Below are 24,400 nucleotides of genomic sequence, written 5' to 3'. Positions count from 1 at the left end.
AAGGTTAAATGATATACTTATCATATTTTTCAATAATTTGGTACGCCATTGCTAGACCAAAAACCATCGAGCAGTGAGCAAAACAAAATTTACTCCAATTAAATGATCATTGATTCATTTGAGATTATGCTGTACCGCCAAGTTTGAGACTTTGAGCCTCTAAATCTATGTCATCCCTACCTATGAAGTTATCCATACTGTCTATTGAGTTCTATTTTCATTTCAGTGAGAAAAGCATTGGATCTGTTTATGAATTTATTAAGAGATTGGTCACAGGCATACATTTAACCATCAAAAGCATGCATTAACAAATGTTGATGGTTTAACATATTAGTAATTTAATGGTAAGTAGTTAGTGACTACTACTGACTGACAAAGTACTTTCGTGACTAGATTGTCTCAAGTTCTTTGTATTTCAAGTGAGTCACTAATACTAGTAGCAATTTCTATATCTTACTCATTCAATGGGAGAATAGGAATATAATAAAGGTGATAAAACATTTAACTTCTAGCTTTTCATTTAGTTTATTCACGTAAGTCGTGATGATAATCAAGTGGCAGATGTTGTTACAAAACATGTTAGGCAGTCATCATTGCCAATTTTATCAGATGGAAACTTTAATTCAGGAATTTGTGGTCTTCTAGTAAGGGATCACAATCCCTGCTAATCTTAATAAAATTTCTCTTTATCAAAATAAAAATAAATGATTTTCTAGTGTACGCCAGTTTCACACTAACTTTTCTCGAACCTCTTAAGTTATTTTAAGTAATTTTCAAGGAAAAATTACCAGCACGTACTTGTGTATAAATACAACTGCTTATACTATAATATATGGTTCTTGCTTTCTTGACTTGTTGCACTTGGCTCGAGTTGGGGACTTCTTGAACTTGGTTCGAGTTAAAATATATGATTGGATCTATCTCGTGATGTTCCACATGCCCGGCTCGGATTGTGACTTGTGCATCTTGTTCGCCTCAAAGGTGCTTATATATATTCTATTACATACCGAGGGAAAGCATGTCACACATGATTTTTTTTTTCTCCGATAAAAGATAAATTAATTAAGAAGGATGTCTAAGTACAAATCTGCCAGAGCAGATCAGCCACCAGGCAGAGGAACACCCACAAAAGGGAAAAGAAATATTAAGGAGGTTCAAATAGTACCAACTTCCAGTTGGAAACAAGGTCGTGAAGATTGATGGAAGAAAAAGGAAAAATAACAGCAGCCCAATGAAAAGAGCTAACATTCGCCTACACAATGATAAATTCAACTGATTTCTTTTGACCCTTGAAGCATCTCTCATTTCTTTCTATCCAAATATTCCAGCAAATACGAACTCCAGTTTTTGAACAAATCCATCATGGAAGAAGGAGAAGGCATTGGGGTATTAGTTTAAGAGAAGAAATAAACCCACACTTGTTTAGAAAAAAAATGCAAAACCATAAAAATACCAGCCATTATTGGATGAGGAAACACAAGCAATGGTGATGTAGCTGAACCTTGCTTCACCATCTCATATATTAGATGTGGATACTAATGGAGATAGTATTTCCATCGATGATATACCTTCACCATCCAACACACAATTAGACAGCGGGATTACATCAAATCTGATATCTGATGTCACTCTTTTGGAGGTGGCTTCAACCTCTGGACATTCACTTTTATCAGTCCCATCAGGGTATTCAGGAATGAGTCCCTCTGCCGCTATTTCGGAGATTCAAGCTTCTGGTGATGTAACGGATACGTCAACAACGACAACAACAACAAGTCCATTGGCAGACATGAGTTTCTTTGACGCACTGGAAAAGGACCTCACGCAAGACATGGGGCTGGAAACGACATTATAGTCATCCTCAAACTCCTTCACAACAACTGAAGGTGGAGAGCTGCTCTGGGTTTACTTTATGAGTACAAGGGTTTTTTTTGAGTTAGAATTGCAATAGTGTGCCCTCCCAGGGAATCAACAGTGGTTCCCCCTGGGATTCATCAGAAATCTAGGAAATCTAGTCTAGTTATTGCCAGCTATTCTTTTTTCTTTTTCCAATGCAGTTGGGTAGACTTGAATGCATTTGATCACTTAAAACAAAGAGCGAGCACCAGATAAAAATCTTGACAAAGAAATAGACAAGTGTACATAGCACCAAATGTTGCAAATTTTATTCATGCACTGTAAAAAAGATGACTCGACGAACAAAAGATGAGTTTCTCACAGACAGAAAACAAAAGATCAGAAAACATGAACACGAGTTCTCATAGATAGCGAAACACACCAAAAGATGCTAAACAATCTTCTCCGAAACCAATTCCATCAAAAGAAACGTTCAGTTACCACCATGGAGATGAAGGACAAGGTGAAGAGTGGACTCCTTCTGAATGTTGTAATCAGCAAGAGTGCGACCATCCTCGAGCTGCTTTCCAGCGAAAATCAACCTTTGCTGATCTGGAGGAATTCCCTCCTTGTCCTGGATTTTGGCCTTGACATTATCGATAGTGTCAGACCTCTCCACCTCCAAGGTGATTGTTTTCCCAGTCAAAGTCTTCACGAAGATTTGCATACCACCACGAAGACGCAAGACAAGGTGAAGTGTGGATTCCTTCTGTATGTTGTGGTCAGCAAGGGTACGCCCATCTTCCAATTGTTTCCCAGCAAAAATCAATCTCTGCTGATCTGGTGGAATACCCTCTTTGTCCTGAATCTTGTACGTTGTCAATGGTATCTGAACTCTCCACTTCTAAAGTGATGGTCTTCCCAGTAAGGGTTTTCACAAAAATTTGCATACCACCTCTGAGACGAAGCACCAAATGGAGAATGGACTCTTTCTGGATATTGTAGTCAGCAAGGGTCCGACCGTCTTCCAATTGCTTTCCAGCAAAGATCAAACATTGTTGGTCCGGAGGGATACCTTCCTTGTCCTGAATCTTGGCTTTTACATTGTCAATGGTATCCGAACTCTCAACTTCCAAGGTGATTGTCTTTCCAGTAAGGGTTTTCACGAAGATCTGCATACCACCTCTGAGTCGAAGAACCAAATGGAGAGTGGATTCCTTCTGGATGTTATAATCAGCAAGAGTACAGCCATCTTCCAATTGCTTTCCAGCAAATATCAACCTCTAATGGTCTGGAGGAACACCTTCCTTGTCTTGGATCTTGGCCTTGACATTATCAATGGTATCGGAACTCTCCACTTCCGAAGTAATGGTCTTGCCAGTCAGGGTTTTGACAAAGATTTGCAAGCCACCTCGTAGACGAAGGACAAGATGGAGAGTGGATTCTTTCTGGATATTGTAGTTCTTCCATCTTCCAACTGTTTCCCAGCAAATATTAAATGTTGTTGGTCTGAGGGTATTCCTTCCTTATCTTGAATTTTAGCCTTAACATTGTCAATGGTGTCTGAACTTTCAACCTCAAGGGTGAGGGTTTTCACAAAAATCTGCATCTGTAAATCAATTGTAACAACAAACTCATCAGATGATGATAACCAGAATTACAATATACATATACTCATTCTCAATGTAAACACATATACGATATCCAAAATGAAACTACATCAATTTTTCATCAGCTATAGGGATAATTCTGTCAAATACAAACATTTTATTCCTAGAAAGCCCAGATTTAGCAAAAGCATATAAAGTAAACAAGGATTAGTCGTCCAAATTAGAGAATTAAATACAAGACCAAAAGAAACATCCAACTGACAATATTTCAAGCTCAGAATAGGAACATCAAGCTCTCAAACGAAACTAAAACATAAGAGGATCCAATTGACATTATTTCGAGCTTACATTGCAACATCAAGCTTACACTCAAAACCAAAACACAAGAGGATCAAACTGACATTAGTTTAATAACATAAATTCGAAAAGCAGCAGATTCATAACCATTGAAAACCTAACTTAGCAGGTATTGATCAAACAAGAATCCAAGCCATATCAATCCGGTATACTCAACAAACTATACACACAACAACAAAACGAAGATCCAACTAATTCGAAACATGATAAAAACACAATTCACAACAGAAGCACATGCAAAAATCTCCAATTGATGTGGCCAAATACACCCAAAACAACACAACAACGACGACGATCCCTATGAAATCCAAGATGATTAAAAAAAAAACACTATTAACCACAGAGTCAAATTTATGCAGAAAGATCTCGAAGAGATTAGATTACCTTGAGCGAGGAGGGTATCGAAAAATCTAGATTAGATCGCCAAACATGAATGAATATTAAGATCGAATTTTCCAAAGAGAAGAAACTGTGGAATTAATGAAGAAAGAGATAGATGAATGATGATTCAGAGGCTGATCTTTGCTTTAGATACAGATCTGGCCAAACATATTTTTTTTGTGTTGCAAAAAGGTTTGCGACGCCTGGCTAAACTAATGCTCTCGCTAAGTTTTTATAAAAATAGGAAAAAAGAAAAGTTAAATCAAAATGTATGAAATGCACATATTAAGCATAACTTTAAGCACAAAGATTCGTACACATATAATATAATAATAGGACAACCGAAAATACATTAAATCAACTGATTGCATAGTTGCACTTACTCAAGCCGGTCCAACACCTTGGATGGTTCAGACAACCCAAATAGTAGTAGTCTAGAATTTGGGCGTCCCGCCTGAGCTAATATTAAACTTGAAAACCACATATTGTTGTAGTTGCTTATTTAACTTAAGCCAGTTGTACTTCTATAAATGTAAACTAGAAGTGCAACGACACTTTTGGTCTTTATTCACATCACTCAGAATTACAAGTACTATGCACTTACATACCAACAGTGAGAGCAGAGTGACATTACAAATGTAATGAGACGGAGGGAAATGGGAGTTTATTTTCCTTCACTGAAGCTGTACATAGAACGGACCCTTAAGGGTTATTTATACTAGTTACAAAATCAGATAAACATCCTCCCACGGAGATAACTATCAATCTATGGGTGCCATGTTATGGCACATGTGTCCTATGCTAGGTGATTGTGTGGCCCCCGTATAAGATGTGTCCATTTGTGGATCAGCCACTTAGTACAATATTATATAACACTCCCCCTTGGATGATCCACCGTCTAAAAAGATTGCCACCTCGTTCGCCAGTAAAAACTCAAAGATGTAAAATCTGAACAACGAGTAGAAAAATAATATATTGTCCTCGTCAAAATCTTGCCAGAAAAACTTAGCACCGGTGGTTTGAAAGTGATGATGGTCGTCACGAACTTCCTTCCATTGTTGGAACTGCGTCAGAAAAAACATTTAGGACAAACCTGAACGCTGGATGCTCACAACAGTATTGTCGATGCAGCTTGTTCGGATTCGTGTAGAACTTATCAGGAAAAATTGTGTGTGGTAAAAACCTGACTTAAGAGTAATGTGTGATAATCCAATCACTGTTTCCATCAAAAAATTCTACGGATATCTATCACTTTAGATGGTGACCATCGTTCCAAGATTATTATCTCATTAAAAACCTCGTCAGGAAAATCCATTGGGACAAAAAAACCTGAACATAGGAAAACACGAGTCTTCAGAACAGTGTTGAACCCGAAACTGTGTCATGAAAACCATTTTGGAAAAAAAACTAAACTTAGAGTGAGACTGGTCATCGCCATGACTTCCGTCAGAATTGCATCAGGAAAAATCACTTGGGACAAAAACCCGAGTGCCAGGAAATACTTCCTCCGACAGATATGCGTTAGGAAAACCACTTGGGACAAAACCTGAGCGCCTAGAATTCAAAATAATTTCGACGTTGATGCAAATGTTGACTCATTAAAAACCTCGTCTGGAAAACCACGTGGGACAAAACCAGACCAAAAGAGTACAACGGACGTCGCCCAATAACAGTGTTGCATACACATATGCTGCCTCGTTAAAACCTTCACAAGGAAAACCCATTGGGACAAAACCTTAGTGAAGGAAAAAGAGTACAACGCGTTTAAGTCCAGCCTATGATTCTACGAGTTTACTCCCCCTGAAGCATGACTTCTTAAAGCGATCGGTGGTGCAAATATTATATAGCCTTCAGAAAACCGCTTTACCATTTGCAGTTTATGGAGGATTGACTGCTGGTCTTGTGTCGGGTGCACAATCGCCATTGTACACCTTGCATTTAAATCCTCAGTCCATTGCACACCAATTCATTTTCCGCTTTAACTTCAGGCATAACAATGAAAGGCCTTTTGTAAACTTATGAATACCGTAGAACCAATATCAGCCTATAAAAGTGTAACATGCAAAACAAAAATTAGAACACAACAAGACAATGCATGCATTATATTCGTATATGGTACTACTGGACCATAAAATATTATTTCTACGTACGTATCAGATAGATAGATCACTTCCCACTTTTGGGAATCACATAGTGATAGTGCCAATTTAGTAGCACAATAAGTATCATGAGTATCAAGATTGGATACTCTAGTCTATACAGACAGACTACGCTAGCATGAACTCGAACTTCAGGTCGAGCAAATGTTTCACTTTTCAATGAGATCTCATAGTTTAGTTCACGCGTGGATTTTAACGCTATTAAGGTTCTTAAGAAGCCAAAAATAATATCATCATTTCATCCGGATTTTAACCTTATACCAAGGACATAAAATACACAAAAGATTGTTCATAAATTTCTCCTATTCAAGATGGTGATTATGATTAAATTTCAAACCCGACGTAATTCACAAAGTCAGGTGGCTGCCTGGTCTAGGAAAAGTCGAATTCTTCAAAGTCTCAAATATAATCACAAAGCAAGATGCAATTAGAGTCCTTCAGAGACTACCACGCTAAGGTGCATCAATATTAGGAGAATAATTTTAGTTTTACAGAACCAATCCTGGGGTTCAGCAGGAAACCCTCAATCGCACTTAAAACGATAATACTATTCTCTCTGCACTTAATCTCAAACACCAACCTGTAATTTTCAGGCCTCACAATTTTACGGTGTGAGTCGGATCCGAACTTTTGCGCTTTTTCGAGAGATTCCATCTTCTACCTTAGTTTGAGGTAATATGTCATATGCCTACCAATCACAATGTCGATGTTCCTCTGCAGAGGGGTACACAACCACTATTGTAAACAGTAATCAACAATTATATACAATCTAACACATTCTCTAGTGCATGCATATTCATGAAAATTACATAGACTGGTACCAGCGCCACTTCAGGGGCATTATGATATCCTCAATTTAATGAGGTATAAGCTTAGAGAATGTGGATCATATTCTGATAGTCTCCACGAGCATTATCTGTGTCTCTCTTCAAGAGCACTACATATTAGAAAAATGATTGGAATTTCTTTTAAGAGGCATATATGAGGCAATTATTCAGGCCTCAAGCGTGTTTTAACACACGACTTTGTCACTGCGAGATGCATGATTTAACCTGCTGAGACAACTTCCTGTGTCTGCATCCTCAAGTAAGTGACAGAAAATATATTTCCAGAGCGACTGCAGTTATTTGTTTTAATCACGAGTAATCTCCAACACCTCAATTACATCCAATATCTTGGTGTGAGAAAACAAACTAAGATAGTTTCACGCCAATATCTAGCGGCAGCCAAACTTTGTTTGATCAGGATAAATACTTAACCAGATAACCTGTTGAATTGTCGACATTGCTTACTGCAACCTTTAGGTGGTGTCTGTCATCTTTATGACTTCAAGGGAAAAGTCCTTAAATTTGTCGACATAATACGTTCCATCTTCAGGTGGCAATCTTTCTCCCCCTGGTTAAGGCGGGAAAACCTTTTAGGTTATCATAATTTGCACTATCCTTTTATGGTGACGTTTCTCCCCCTGATTAAAGTGGGAGAACCTTAAAGGTTATCGACCCTACTCTTTCCAAACTTCTGGTGGAGGGTTGTCATGCCAACTTGTGGTGGCATTTTAGTTTTCCTGATCATGGCGGAAACATTACTATCTCATTTTTGGAAACCTTTGGTTCCATAATTGCCTATTTTCAAAGACAATTCTGCTCATGATAGTTTTTGGGTTTTAATTTAATTACACAATAGGTATCCCAAAAACAGTTGCAGACTCGACAAAAGATGAGATATTTCACGCCGTTCCTTATAACGGTTTACTTCCTCCCCCTAACGGCGGGAATACAGTCTCATCTTCAATAAGACATTACCATCTCAGGGTTTTAAATGTCTTATAAATCGAAACCAACATATATAGCTAGGTGACGTTATGGAACAAACAAGTAAGTTGTAAGGTTGTTTCCCAAGATATAATGGATGGTAAATAGTTGGTCGAGCAATAAACTAAAGATGCTTAAACAAAGAACTCAACTAGACCATGTCGACTGCGCACATGTGCTAACTATATGCTCGATATAACACCAAATGAAGACAAGGCATCAAAGCCTATCAATTTACCATTAAAATAAATGGACTTAAGTGGAAAGTCCAAAAATGGATACACAACCACAAGATTTGCACAAACAGTTCGGCAAAATCTAACATTACGTGTTAATATAACAAGAGACCATCTAGTAGATGTGTCTATCAATACATTAAAGTATTGAAATAATTGTCCATATTGCAGGGTGAATAAGTCCTGCAATTTTCACCTTGAATCCTTTCTAGGAGTTAATGTTGGTGATTCAGTAATGGGTTACCATAATGTTAATGTTAATGCAATTTAACAACTAATTGTCTCAGGGACCAATAACACAATTTACATCCTTATCTAATAGAAGCTTCAGGTTCAGTAAAGGATGTCCATGAGCATTTTGAATCGTCTACTCATCTTGGTAGAACTTTGGTGTCCATACTGATCATGCCTGAGCATGAATAATTCAAGGGTCATTAAACTTATGGCTAATGACACTATGGAACTCGACTATTCGAGTTCTCCTATGGCACACCCCATAAAAGAAAGCCTTACGTTTCTTTATGATGTGCTTCTGGCACAAAAACAAATGAAGTAACAAAATACTCCATAAAAATGCTCGTTTGTCGTTTCATGGTGGTAACGCCAAATATTCTCAAAAACTCAACAGATTCTTCAGGAATCCGGAATATTATAAGGCGTTAATAAAGATGACTGTTGTACCACCAAAATGATACACGCTCTTCCGGAGCCGTCTATCATATTATTCGAACCCGAAATGTCATTTCACATTTTCCAAAACCTCTACAAGGTTACAGAAATGGTTCGAAATTTTTTTGTTTGTTGTTCCCTTGTTTAGAGACAAATATCTCTATCGTCTATTTAAAATGGATAGATTATCTCAGGAATCCATATCCGATGTCATAGTTGGACGAGAGACATACATTAATAAGTCATTAACAATATCATTACGTAACCATGGGCTACTTCGGGAACCCAAGAAATCGTGGTTAATTCCTGGAATCCAACTATTTCGGTAGACCACTTCTGGAGTCTACTTTATGGATTACTGCTGGAACCCATAAATTTTGGATTATTATAGGAAGGCACAAAATGTATGTTGGACTGCTTATGGAGCCGACAATATCTCATGGATTGCTTCCGGAATCCATTACTGACAAAAATAAGCAAAGAAAATAAACAAAACTTAAAACAAAGGATAAACATCCAAACAAATATGGTACTAATACAATAACAATAAATCTCCAACTTCGTCACCTTCAAAGTCAACGAAATATTAATTTACAAGTGTACAAATGGATACTCTTTTATGGAAAAGTTTCCTACTTGGTCACTTCAGGGACCGCAAATAGGACGACTAGCACTTTTATAACGGGTCACTTCTGGGACCGAACGTCTAGCGTACCGTGCCTTTTGCATCCATACTATGCTAAACGAAATTCCAACTTCTGGTGGAATTGTTTCAAAATTTCTGGAGATTATTTAGAGCAAGAGAAATTAAATTTATGTTATCCACCAGGGATACAACAATTTCTCGCTTCGCCGGTATTAAAAATCGCAAGTACCATAACAAAAATAATATAGCGGAAAATTATTAAAGTTTACGGAGTCGCGGTTCTCACCTTCCCGCACTTATCCAAAAACGTTCGTACAAGTTTTCAATACTTGTAGAACAACTTGCCTCCATTAATAGTGTTATTACCCTGATTAATAAAAATAACAGAGTCAGTACTACTATCCACATATATAATCAAAAACACAAATTCAACTCAAAACACAAATATAAATTGTGAAGTTAGTTATATGGCTTTGTGAGTATCATCCCCGGCAGCTTGGCATAAACATCGTCGAACACTTGTTTATCAATTGGCGGCATCGAGCTATTCGTGCTGATAACGTGTTATAGTTGCTTATTTAACTTAAGCCAGTTGTACTTCTATAAATGTAAACTAGAAGTGCAACGACACTTTTGGTCTTTATTCACATCACTCAGAATTACAAGTACTATGCACTTACATACCAACAGTGAGAGCAGAGTGACATTACAAATGTAATGAGACGGAGGGAAATGGGAGTTTATTTTCCTTCACTGAAGCTGTACATAGAACGGACCCTTAAGGGTTATTTATACTAGTTACAAAATCAGATAAACATCCTCCCATGGAGATAACTATCAATCTATGGGTGCCATGTTATGGCACATGTGTCCTATGCTAGGTGATTGTGTGGCCCCCGCATAAGATGTGTCCATTTGTGGATCAGCCACTTAGTACAATATTATATAACACATATAGTGTAGTCGGCTTTTATTTTAGTACATAAAATAGATAGGTTAGCAGGTACATGCTAACAATCGGGGCTATCTTCCAGTTCTTCCCGGCAACTTAAAAGCTTTTTAGTGACCCTTGACGCAGACACTGGTGCAAGAGTTCACACAGCCGTGGAATTCCTCTCCCCCTATGGCTGAAACATCTTTTTGAATACTGTTACACTTAGTAGTCATGCAACTAGAGATGCAACCCATTTCAGTAGCAGTACTGGCAGTGAAAAATGCTGCACATGGTTTTCCTTTGCATTGCGCCTTACAAGTCCCTTGTCTGAGTCTTGCACATTCTCACAATCTTTCGCAAGGCAGCTGACATAACATATCGTATAGCTGCTGACGTCCAATTTAGACTTGCTTGGATCCTCCGGATGACCCTTGCCGGGAGGCTTGGCTGCTGCATGCTCTGCTAGCAAGGCAATCACTAAGACCATCATTAAAAGTAAAGCTTTTCTCTTCATGCTTTCTTCCTGATTTGTTTCAATTTTTCGTTTTTTAATATTTAAAATTAAGAAAAATTAAACTCTTTCTTTGTGCCGATGGAGTCTAGCGAGCTTCCAAATTTATAGGAGAACAAAATAATGAAATATCCAAGAAGTAATACTGTATCATTAAATAATAATGAAGTTATTACACAAAACTGATCAAAACTACACAACAAAGGTCGATCAACGGCCATGATGTATCTGGCAGTCATGCATATGCATGGTCCCTGTGAACACGTAAATCACGAAGGCATCTATATGTTCACAAACAATGTTCGCACTCTATATATACACACTCGTACTGATGAAATAATTGTACCGATTCCTTGACTCAAAACCTTCGGATTTATCATAGCCTCATCTAATATCATCACTAGAGGCATTCACATAGAGGAAGATAAAGAAAACGTAGTACAAAAGTAAAACTCGTGGAGTATCAAATGAACGTAAAGTACTGAAATGTAAATAAGACTCGGATTTACGTGGTTCAGCGCTAAGGCCTACATCCACGGGGTTGTCGTTTCACTATGCATTAGATGATTACAGAGGTATTTGAATGACTTTGGAGTTTACATAGGTCTGTGAATTGTACAAAGATAAACTTACACTCACGATCCTTCTCTCTCTCCTCCTCTCTCTCCTTTTTTTCCGATCCCCCTTTCTCTTGGTGGAGAGGGGGTATTTATAGGGTTAGAGTGTGGGACCCATTTCTGTGGGCCGTTGGAACCTTATCTTCTTGTGCTTTGTGTCCATCACGCGGAGGTCTTCGTTCATTGCTCGATCACGCAAAGTCATCCTCGTTCGTTCCACGGGTTGATCGATACGTATACTGCTCAGAGTGTTTAATGCGGGTAGTTGAGGCGCATGCTCGTGTCAGACAAGTGTCTTCTGCCCCTGTCATGTCCATGTCAGTCAACCTTCTCTTCACCATTGATCTTGGCTTCTTTTGGGGATGAGATAAAGTAACTCTTCGGGAGTTATTTAGTGCTCCGCAGTACATCGTGTTTTTGGTACATCTTTTAACTTCTGCCCTTGGATTTGTTCGGGCGAAGATCTGACGTCGACGGGATGGGCTTCTTGGCTGTGGGCGTGTGTCATCATGTTTTGATGACTTGGTCCGCATGCTCTCCACGTGTCTTCCTACATACACGTGTTTGATGATGAAATATGTACACATAATTTGCCCCTTTTCTTCGGGCTTGAGTGTTTAGTGGGAGCATTGAAGAAAACATACGTTAAATATTCTTCCTCTCTCCTAATAACTTCTCCTAGATACTTGGGTACGTTTCTTACTCGTGCATTAACTGCTCATTTAATGGGCACGTTTACCATTCCTCCATTAACTTCCTTCTCTTTCTTTCGAGTATATTAAGGAGAGGAGAAAAATTAATTTCATTCTCCTTGAAAATTAATTTCATTCTCCCTGTCAGTCTTCATTCTTTGTTCTTCAACCATTAAATTCTCTCTGCCCTAGTATTAATCACGCTCGTTTCTTCTTTGTTTCTGGTTTGCTGTCTTCTTTTGGGATTTTGTTTGTGGTGGTAAGGTTTCTTTTTTTCGTTTCTGTTGTTTTAAGTTTTGTGTTGATTGTGTTGACTGTAAATTTCATGCTGTTGTCGTACCTTATTTGTGATGAAGAACATCTTTTGATGCATGTATGCTAATTCTGTAAATTTCCTGCTGCTGTCGTACCTTATTTGTGATGAAGAACATCTTTTGATGCATGTATGCTGATAGACACATTTTTGTGTCTAATTTGATCTCAATACTATATATTGTTGGCACTCGATTTTGTACTAATTTTGTTATTTTATGTATTTGTAGGTATTTTTTGGAAATAAATATTTTAAGAAAATTCGGCTCGAAAAGTTGATTTTGGCACCCGGAGGGCACGTGTTATTCGGACTCCCAAGTTTGGATAAGGGGTAACCTAATTACTAAGGGGCACCCCCAGGTCACCCCCAAGGCATCTGCTATTCGCACCCCAGTCCAGGATAAGGGGCACCTTCTTCAACAATTCAAATTCTCAAAATTGGCGGGAAAAATGTTCACACACAGGAGAATTTTCGATCAAAGAAATGAAGTAGTGCTAGGTCGATTCAATGGCTGAATTTTGGTAGAAAGATGTGATTTAGCCTAAGGAAGATAGTTTGGGTGTCGAATTTGATCGCAATTGGCTGGAAATATCGATTTGATTCTCGAGCTCAAAACAGAGCTACACGGAGTGAACACGACCTGTACACGGTGTTGTGTGTGTTTTGGTTGTGCATGGAAGTGTTTTGGAGGAGTTGGATGACTTATGAGGCATGTATAAGCCTTACTAGAGCGTGCAGGATCCAAGTTTACGTGTGAAATTCTAAATCTGGTAAGAAAATATTCAAAAATAATGTTATTCACTGCCGAGTAAAGACGAATTATTTGGAGTTATGGCGAGGGATTTCAGCGTGTCTTTGAGTATAAATATGATCTTTGGGTCTACTAGAATGGTTGTCGAGAGTTTGGGGAGGTTTGGAGGCGAGCAGAGAGGCGCAGGAGGAGTTGCAGAGAAGTTACCTGCTGCTGCTGCTGCCATTAACACGCCTGAAGAACACGAAGAACGGACTCTCAGAAGCAGTCGTTCTTCAACAGCAACATCGACTGTCCACTGTGGGTCGTAGTTCTTCAACGACAACAGCACCTCAGCTCTGTCGTTGATTCTGGACGCCTTCTGTGGGTCGCAGAGTTCTGTTTTACATCAATTTCTTGTATTTCTCTTCATTGTAAAACACTTTTGAGCATCAATGAAATATTTTGAGAGCATTTTTACTATGATGAGTTAAACCCCAACACTGGGGCGATGGAGGAGGCCGAGCTTCATAAATGGGTAATTTTATTAATTCTTTTTAAGACTTTTGCATTAAAAATTAAGTGAAATATGATTTGATTAAATTGGGTGTTATTTGATTAGATGGGTCATGCTTATCTTAGGTGATTTGATGTTCCATGCTTAACATTTACAACCAATGTTTTGAGAATCGACTTTGGCAAAATAAGAGTCCATATATGTTTTGAGCTATTATTGTTGAGAATAAATCATTAAGCCTTATGTTATGAAGATTGGCCGAATCATTAGTCCCAGTACCTCTCTACCAATTTGTCTATATTTGTATATAATTTTTATAAATCTAAAAATCCTTCACCTTCACAAATCTTAGAGTTCGAACCTTTATTACTACAACCACGAAAAATCTTTAAATCATTTTGGCGCCGCCGACGCGGATTTGTGCTTAGGTAGAATTTTTTTTTTTTAGGTTTACTATTTTTTTTTAGAATTATTTGTTCCTTTTTACTTTGTCTTTTTGTCTTTGATTTACAGGTTCGAAGTGGAGCACTAAGGACTTGGAGAGGAAAAAGCTTAAAGCGAAAAGCGAAAAGAGAAGAAAAAAGGACAATTTTAGGATTTAATTTTTAATTTTTTTTTTAGAGTGTGTGAGGAAAACTGTAATTTTTTTTATTTTGGACTTTCTTTTTTTTATTTGGACTTTATTCTGGACTTTGGACATTATTTTTAAAACCCTACGGAAGGGTTATAAAAAAAAAAAAAAAATTAAATACAAACTGTTTGCAGGGAAGGACGACGATTACTATATCGTCTCGGCCCCTCGGGTTCGCACACGGCATAGGAGTCGTGGCCCGAGTCGACGACAACGGTTCATCGCCCGTCTGGTACGGGAGGTAAGTCCAATCGAAACACCCGCGAATCTCCTGCAAGTGGTTTACTGTCTGCCTTAAGGTGATAATTGTTTGAGGACGAACCGGACTGTCTTTATTTTCCTAGTAAAGGGCAAGGCCTGGCCTAAACAAGATAAGGGTTCGGATTTCATCACCGTTCTCTTCTTGCCCGCCTTAGGAAAACGAAACCGAACGCGAACCTAAGCTTAAAATTTGGAATAGAACGAGACCGATAGGGTAACGAGCTTAATAGGAAACTCGTTCGAAAAATATTGGTTGCTCTTTAAGCACACTCCAAAGTTCATGATGGTTTCTGTGAGTTGAATGCGTGACTGCGCCGCCTTGTGATAGCGGTGAGGCCTTGGGTATCAAAGCTCCTGAGCTTCCCTCGCCTCATTCAACTTACTTTGACTCAGATTGATTCCAGAGGGGTTTGCTCAAATTGCAACGAATTCCCTTTCGAAAGATAGAAGCTGGTCTAGAAACAATCTAAGTGGAGCCATCATGCTTTTTGTTTGCTAGAAATCTTTAGGTTTGTTTTGGTGGAGTCGAGTCGGCCTTGTTTGTTGTGTAGAATTCCCTTGCAATTAAGAATGTCGAACTGGTATGATAGAAGCCAATACAATGAGTATCGACCTGAATTTGAATATGGACATCATCAGTTTTATGACCATGGTGGGAATAGTAGTTGGGAACGCCAACCTTTTCAAGGTTATGGTTCATACCATAGTGAGCCCAATTACTATCCACACACGAATTGGTCTTACGAGCAAGAAAATCAGGAATATTATAGTACTAGTCATGCGTTTTTGGAAAATTACTTAAAAACTAGTCCTGATTATGACATTTCTAAACCTGTTCAATCTCTAGAAGAAACCTACCAACAAATTCGAAGGGAGTATGAACGTGCAGTTAGTTCAAGAGAAGAGAGTACACAACGGTCTAAGATATTCAATGAGACTTGTGAAAGTATAAGTGTTACGCTCAGTGAAATTCAAGCACGTTTAGAGGAAGAAAATGAACAGTTACTAATGCTGCTCGAAATAATCTAATTTCCAAAATAGTGTTTCCAATTCTACCCTTGATTAAATAGTGAATATTTGCCTAATTTAGAGGACGAGGTTAGAATAAAAGACACTACTTATTTAGATAAGGTTCAATCATTTTCGTACTATGATGAGGATAGCAGTGATGAAGAATCTGAAATTTGTAGGCATAGTGATCAGGAGTCTAGTAATCCAATTGAGTTGTATAGTGATTATATTATTTCTAGTTCAAATCCAAATAATTTTTATGATTATTCACCTATTCAAAAGGACGAGGATTTGATTAGGGATACCACCGTTTTAGACGACGTAGTATTTCCTGTTTACGAAGCCGATAGTGGTTTAGAGGAACGGGTTCATTTCGAAAATACTGTTTTAGAGTCTAGCGACTTAGAAACAATAGTCTTGGAAGAAAAGATAGACCCGTAGAGATGAGTAAAGATGCACTACCTGATAATAACTTAGAAGAATCTCTTGAATATTTTAAGACTCTGAAGATACGGAAATTCAAGAATAATTAGAGGTCTATCTAGAGACACTGAAAACTCTAAGTTTGGGGGTGATTATCACTTCCCTAGTGCCTTACCTTTAACTCTCAGAAAGTCCCTACACTTAGGACTTGATATCTGTGCCTCGACCATTTTACAAGATTACCTTCATACTCGTTTTCCCGAGCCTAATGATGTCCATGAAGGAGTTCAGTCGTTAGAAACCCATCCTCTGGTTGATGTGGTTTTCCCAGGCTATGATCCCAGATTGACTTTGTTTTCCCACCAAATAGTTTTCTTCCAACTGTGGGAACGTTTATATTCCAAATGTGTCGAATATTAAGTTGTGAGACTAGACCTAAATGCTTTAGGAAATTAGAATCGACACATTTGCTTAAGAATGACCACTACTCTCATTGTGGTCAAATTTGTAAGTCAATCTGATTGGCTTAGAGGATCCTCAGTTATTTAGGTTATTATTGTGCGCTTCTAAGATCATATTTGAGTTTTTCCAGACTCTAGGACCTAATAATTTGGATCCAACCTATGAGGAAATGCATCCAGAAAATATTTATTTAGACCCTTTCATAGAACCTGAACCTGAACCACAATTAGATATAAATTTCTTAATCAGAAACTAGATAAGGGCATGTTATTCTTGTCCATTTCTTGGTTCACTAGTTTCCTTTGGTCAGCTCTTTTGGTTTTGAAGACCCACAGTTATTTCGACTGTTACTTTATGGTTCGAGTTGACTAATCCTTTCCTAAGTCTGGCTGAAGACTTTAAACTTAGCACTTCTTGGGAGGTAACCCAATATTCTTGCGACACGGTAATATCCTTCCTTATCTCTTTTGCTTCAAGTGGTAACAGTTTCTCCTTGTTCATGCTTTTAGTTTCATCTTTAGAACATTGAGGACAATGTTAGATTTAAGTTTGGGGGTATGGGAGAAACTTTTTAGTTGCAATAAATAAACTCCAGAGCCTAGAAATTTATGCCTATTAAGGATAGCACTAACCAATCTAAGTGGATGGAAACATTTTTGTTTTAGGAGTTGAGGAACCAATCTGACTAGATGGAAACATCTATAGAGTCTATTCATAAAAGCACAGAGCTCAGGTGTTAGAAATAACATGATAGTTTCGCCATATCTCGTCGAGTCCTTTTCACGTTCTATTTTTTCTTTTATTTCAAGTGATTTGGTGGGGCACACGATTCAAGTTGTTACCTTTGCTAGGGTGAAATAGAGTGACTGAGTTACCTTTTCCAAAAAAAAAAAAAAAAAAAAGACCGGACCAGTTAGACCAATCGGAATAAGTATTAACACTTGGATAGCAATATGCGTGTGTTCTCCCTGTTTCCGTCGCCTAAGCAAGCGTGGAATGCAGGACCCGTGGGAACTATCGTGTAATCTGCTGACAAGAAGCATGCGCTTGGATCAAAAAGATCTATTCATGCCGTTAAGTTAAAAAAAAAAAAAAAATGGTTATTGTTATGTGTAGTCAACTGCTGGTTCCCTTGTATTTGCCAGTTTGTTGATCTAGATTTAAGTTATTGACCACTGGTTCCCTTGTATATGCCAGTGTGTTAATATTAGTCAGACCGGTATCTCAGTCATTTAGGTTAGGTTCATCTTGGCAGAGGCCTTCAGACAGATATGGGAAACACCGTTCACTTTTCAACCATCTACATTTTTCTTTTTCCATCTTCTTAATCTTTTCATGTGATTAGTCTGACTCCGAGTATGATGTCCATCGTGAAACTATCTTAGTAGAGCTCTGTCACTTATATGAATTTTAGTATGCTTGAGTGCAAACTCGTGTACAGCAATTGGAATTTCGCATCAGGGTTCTTCCTCTTAGAATCAATAATTGTATGCCAACCAAGGAGGTTCTTTAGTGCTTTCCAAGGTTCTGCGTAGATAGCTAGGATCTGGAGTATTGGTTTTTGTGGGTACACCTCTGATAAACCCACCCGAGATTAACTCGGTCACTTTTCAAGAATAAATTTTGCTCGAGGACTAGCAAATAATAAGTTTGGGGGTATTTGATAGACACATTTTTGTGTCTAATTTGATCTCAATACTATATATTGTTGGCACTCGATTTTGTACTAATTTTGTTATTTTATGTATTTGTAGGTATTTTTTGGAAATAAATATTTTAAGAAAATTCGGCTCGAAAAGTTGATTTTGGCACCCGGAGGGCACGTGTTATTCGGACTCCCAAGTTTGGATAAGGGGTAACCTAATTACTAAGGGGCACCCCCAGGTCACCCCCAAGGCATCTGCTATTCGCACCCCAGTCCAGGATAAGGGGCACCTTCTTCAACAATTCAAATTCTCAAAATTGGCGGGAAAAATGTTCACACACAGGAGAATTTTCGATCAAAGAAATGAAGTAGTGGTAGGTCGATTCAATGGCTGAATTTTGGTAGAAAGATGTGATTTAGCCTAAGGAAGATAGTTTGGGTGTCGAATTTGATCGGAATTGGCTGGAAATATCGATTTGATTCTCGAGCTCAAAACAGAGCTACACGGAGTGAACACGACCTGTACACGGTGTTGTGTGTGTTTTGGTTGTGCATGGAAGTGTTTTGGAGGAGTTGGATGACTTATGAGGCATGTATAAGCCTTACTAGAGCGTGCAGGATCCAAGTTTACGTGTGAAATTCTAAATCTGGTAAGAAAATATTCAAAAATAATGTTATTCACTGCCGAGTAAAGACGAATTATTTGGAGTTATGGCGAGGGATTTCAGCGTGTCTTTGAGTATAAATATGATCTTTGGGTCTACTAGAATGGTTGTCGAGAGTTTGGGGAGGTTTGGAGGCGAGCAGAGAGGCGCAGGAGGAGTTGCAGAGAAGTTACCTGCTGCTGCTGCTGCCATTAACACGCCTGAAGAACACGAAGAACGGACTCGCAAGCAGTCGTTCTCAACAGAAATCGACTGTCCTGTGGGTCGTAGTTCTTCAACGACAACAGCACCTCAGCTCTGTCGTTGATTCTGGACGCCTTCTGTGGGTCGCAGAGTTCTGTTTTACATCAATTTCTTGTATTTCTCTTCATTGTAAAACACTTTTGAGCATCAATGAAATATTTTGAGAGCATTTTTACTATGATGAGTTAAACCCCAACACTGGGGCGATGGAGGAGGCCGAGCTTCATAAATGGGTAATTTTATTAATTCTTTTTAAGACTTTTGCATTAAAAATTAAGTGAAATATGATTTGATTAAATTGGGTGTTATTTGATTAGATGGGTCATGCTTAGCTTAGGTGATTTGATGTTCCATGCTTAACATTTACAACCAATGTTTTGAGAATCGACTTTGGCAAAATAAGAGTCCATATATGTTTTGAGCTATTATTGTTGAGAATAAATCATTAAGCCTTATGTTATGAAGATTGGCCGAATCATTAGTCCCAGTACCTCTCTACCAATTTGTCTATATTTGTATATAATTTTTATAAATCTAAAAATCCTTCACCTTCACAAATCTTAGAGTTCGAACCTTTATTACTACAACCACGAAAAATCTTTAAATCATATGCTAGTTTTCCCCTGTTCTTCTTCTCAAGTCGAGGAGGCCATTGTTTTAATTGTATTGATTGAACTTTTAAGTTTAGGGTTTTAGGGTTTTAGGGTATGCATGCATGTATGCTAGTTTTAGGGTTTCTGGGCTATGTTGAGATGAACTGCTAATTTTGTGGTTTTTTGATCTTTGGTGATGCCCTCGTGTTTGCTTCTAACTTGGTTTGTTGTATCTCCTCGCAGCCATGTCTGACCGTCCGCGGATTCCTTATCAAACTCCGGCTTCCAATCTACCAAGATCCCCTCCACGTAGAGAGTCTGATACATATCCACTTGGGGGAGATTTCTCTAAATTGTCGCAAATGGATCCCCGTGGTAGTAAAGTTTTGTCTTCTTCTGGGACGAAGTCCTCTCCTCCTAGGAAAGGGGATCCATCGAAAGTTCCTTCCTGGTCTCGATACGCTGCCGGCCGTGCTGCTTCTCGTCCTCGTGATGACTCTAGGTGTACGCAGACACCTCCTCGTGGTGGCGCCTTCGATATTCCCCCTCTTCGTTTTATAGTGCCCGTTCAGAACCCTCTGTCGCCGCCTCCAGTACTTTCTTTTAAAGGGAAGAACTCCAAAGGTGTTGTGCCGAGAGCCGAATCGTGTAAGAATCCTCCTTTGAAAATAAAAGCTTCCGAAGCTTTTGTTGGTTCGTCCGATCCCGCGGAAGAGGAAGAGGCTGCCCCGGTGATACGCAGCGTTTTGGTCAGCAAGAAGAAAGTCACGTTTAAACATATTGACCATGAAGTTTTCAAGGAAAAGCATGAGCTTCAAGCCTTCGAGGTTCGTTTCTATGCCCCTGAGGATGATATTACTTACGAGCTCATCTCGAAGTATCAGTTTGATGAGTTTCACCTGTTGACTGCGGTTGGAGCCTTCGAGGCGGGTCTTATGCTGCCGTTGTATAAGTCTGGTGATTCCTTTTATTATGATGTGCTGGCTGGTCGTGAAGGCTCTTCCACCAATACTCACAGTCGTTCCGTGTCGCAATTATCGGGGAACTATCTCCGTGCACTGAGGGAATGTTATCTGCGGAGTAAGGGGGAGAAGACTATGACATGTTACATTCCAAATCCCGCTGAGAGGGAATGGTATACTCCTGAAAACTTCAACAACTCCTTTGGGGATTATGTTAATAGCAGGAACCGTAAACCGTGGAGTGTTAGCCTTCGTAACCTCGCTGCTCCTCGGGGAGAAATTCGTCTCTTAAGTGAGGTGAGCGATGCCAAACTGAAATACGTTTCAGGCACCAAAGGGTCGGGTCAGCGGAAACTTTTTCCCGCTTGCGAAAGGATCAAGCGTTACCATGATTATGAGTGGCACGCCACTGTTATTGAAATTGTTGGTCCTTGGGCGTATGGTTGGATTCCCGGTCCGCGCGGTTGGCGTCCTTCTGAGATTAGCAGGCCTCGTGAATCTCCTCCTGCTCGTTATGGAGATTTCTGTCCCTGGCGTTTAAATTTCGAAGGCATGAACTTTCCTTATGCTCTCGATGTTGTTGAAGGAGACGAGGAGGAAGGTTCTGGTGCTATGCTTCCGCCGAAGAGTGCTGCTACTGCCAAGGTATGGTTATTGCAGATTCTGGCCGCGCCCCTCCCCTTTTCTCTTTGAAAATCAGGCTGTGTATGAGGAACTAACTCTTTTTGTGGAACATGTATTAGTTTGTAGGTGTCGAAAAAGAAAAGGATTGGGTCCAAGCAGTCTTCTACCATTGTGACGGGTGAGGCCGAGGTTCATGAAGAAGTCACTAGTCCAGTGAACGAAGAGTTCGCCGAGGATGAGGAAATGTCTGATGGGGAAGAACGCACTGATACTTCCCCTCCTGATGTCGAGGAAGAGGTTGGTGAGGGGTGTGATGGTGTTGAAGGGAGAAATAATACCGCGTGGCTGACGGAAGTGTTATCGCGGACATGTCTGCTCCTGCTGGTGAGGCTGCGGAAACTCTCCCCACCATTTCTCAAGAGTTCTCGTTTGACAGGATATATTCCGCGGGGGAACTCTTTGACGATGCCCTCGATTTTCCCGAAGACTTTTCTTTGCTTTCCCCCAATGATGATTGGGATGTGCTCGGGGGTTCTGGTAAGGAAGATGTTGTTGTTCAGAATGAGGGCGCGGATGATCACAATACGCGTGGTGATGCCGAAACTTGTGCTGATGGGGCAATGTCAGCAAAGGGGAAGTCTGTGGTTGACTCGCCGTCCGAGGATTTCCCTTATTCGCTGATGTTTGAGGGTGAGGATGCCATAATGGATTGGCTCAAGAAAAAGAGTCTGTTGTTTGTTCCTCATCTTGCCCGGTGGTTGCTGGTGAGAAATATTCCGATGCTTATACCCGTCGGATGATGGAACTATCTTCCCAGGAGCGTGTTGCTGAGATGTGGGGGAAAAGCTTGAGTGTTCCATAGGCTACCCTCGTATCGGACCCTCCCTCTTCTGTTGCTGACATGATGGCCATAGCCGATGGGTACCAATATGGTTTTCCCCAGCAGCGTGTCTTGGAGGTAAGTCCTCGTACATATCTCTTCGTGACAATTGAATCCTTTGGTGTAATAATGTTTGCCTTTTGATGTGTAGATGATGAGGAGTGAGCATTGTAACCATATGCTGTATCAATTCTTTAAAGCGAAATCTTTGAAGTTGAAGGCTAAGATCCGTCACAGAGAAAATGCATTATCTGCGGCTGAGGTGGAGATAGAAGAACTGAAGAAAAGCCTTAAAGAGAAAGAAAGGTTGGGTGAAGCGGAGGCTGGTCTTCGTTCAGAGCTTGCCGCCGTTCGTGCTGAGTTAGAGCAAACTCGCGGCCAAGTTTCAGCTTTCACAGGTTTGGTTCTTCTTCATCTTTTATCCCTCGTAATTCCTCTCTACTACTTAGTTGTTCTGTCTGAGTCTCCCCACCCTATCTTCAGTGGGTGGCGTCCCCGAGCTGATATGGCTTCGAAACTAAAGGGCACGGCAAAAATCTCGTATCAAAGAGCTGGTCGAAAAAATTAAGAGCGAAGCCAAAAAGTGGGACGCTCGAGCTGAGGGATGGGGTGCAAGGCATGTTCAGATGGTTGATATGCAGAATCTGTATAATCATGATCGTACTTTGTTCAATGGTACGCTGCTGTGGACATGTGAGAATCTGCAGGAATCTCGTGAGCGTACTTCGTTGTTGGAGTCTAGAATACATCTTCTGGAAGAGGAATTACAAAAGGCTCGCTCCCTTCCTTTTCCGGGAATTAAGGAGAGTATGTTGTGTCTTACTAGAGAAAGGGACGATGCCAGAGCCGAAGTTGGTGCTCTCAGCAAATCCCTTGCTGCGTCTCGCGCTGAAATAGCCCGCCAGGCTGAGTCTGAGAGGAATCTCGAAGTATGTATGTACAGACTTAGCAAAGGGGTAACAGAGATAAACAACGAAGTCAACCACCTTCGTCACATGGATTCGATGAAGCAGATAGAATTAGATGCCAGTCAATTTACTCTCACCAACCTTCAACTAGATTATAAGAAACTATCCGAGGAATATGACTATCTTGACGAAGCGCGAGATGCGGTTGTTAATGAGTATGAAGAGGCTTCGGCTTGTGTCGAAGGTATAACCTTATTTCGTCGAGTGTGATTATGTCTTTTCTGTGCTAACTCCCTTGTGTTGTCTTTTTCAGATCTCGAGGGACAACTCCGCGCTGCAAATGAAAAATTTGAAAAGGCTCAATCTTCCTTAGTGCAGCAGGAAGAACAGACCAATCATTTTAAGAGTTTGGCGGCATCCTGCGAGGAGGCCGTTGGTGCTGCTTCTAAAGAAGTGAATCGTCTATCGTCGTTGTTATCTCAAGACCACCAGCGGACGACAGTCATTGTGCATAAGGCTCGGTGTCAATTGGCTGAGGAGACAAACAATATGCTGGAGAAGATTGAGCTTGGCCTTAAGACCGAGCATGGCCTCGTCAAGAGCTATCTGCGTCCTGTACCTGCCTCCTTGCCTGGCTCCTCGGGACCCTTATCTGGTGGGAGCGTCCCTTCAACTCTTCGGAACAACCCTTCTGATGGGGCGACATCATCTAAGTAGAGACCACGGCATTAGCCTTCCATTAGATTTTGCTAGTATTTTGTAAAAAGAATATTTTTGATGTGTTTTCCTTGAATTGGCCTTGCCGCTTTTTGTAACCAACCTTTATGAAATGGATCATTCTTTTGATATACCTGCAATATCAGTTTGTTGTTTATTTTAAGCATTGTGAGGAAGGACACTAAAAACAAAAGAAGAGTGTTTTAAGTGTTTGGGTGCGATACCGAAGGGAGGTACCTTCGTGATCGTCTTGAGACCTGTCACCCCGCTGGCGAACCCTTGGCCAGAGGATTCCCAGACGGTGGGGGAAGAGGCAACGTTCTAGGATATGGGGTTAAAATATTTACATACACCCATTC

General features: G+C 39.8%; 1 pseudogene; it reads right to left on the bottom strand.

Moving 5' to 3' along the window:
* Positions 1 to 2,140: 2,140 nt before the first annotated feature.
* On the bottom strand, positions 2,141 to 4,408 carry LOC113338354 (annotated as a pseudogene).
* Positions 4,409 to 24,400: the final 19,992 nt, after the last annotated feature.

Source organism: Papaver somniferum, unplaced genomic scaffold (assembly GCF_003573695.1).
Source record: "Papaver somniferum cultivar HN1 unplaced genomic scaffold, ASM357369v1 unplaced-scaffold_19, whole genome shotgun sequence".
NCBI classification, from domain to species: Eukaryota; Viridiplantae; Streptophyta; class Magnoliopsida; order Ranunculales; family Papaveraceae; genus Papaver; species Papaver somniferum.
Note: the sequence above shows the minus strand (reverse complement) of the source record. Positions and strands in the feature narration are given on the sequence as shown.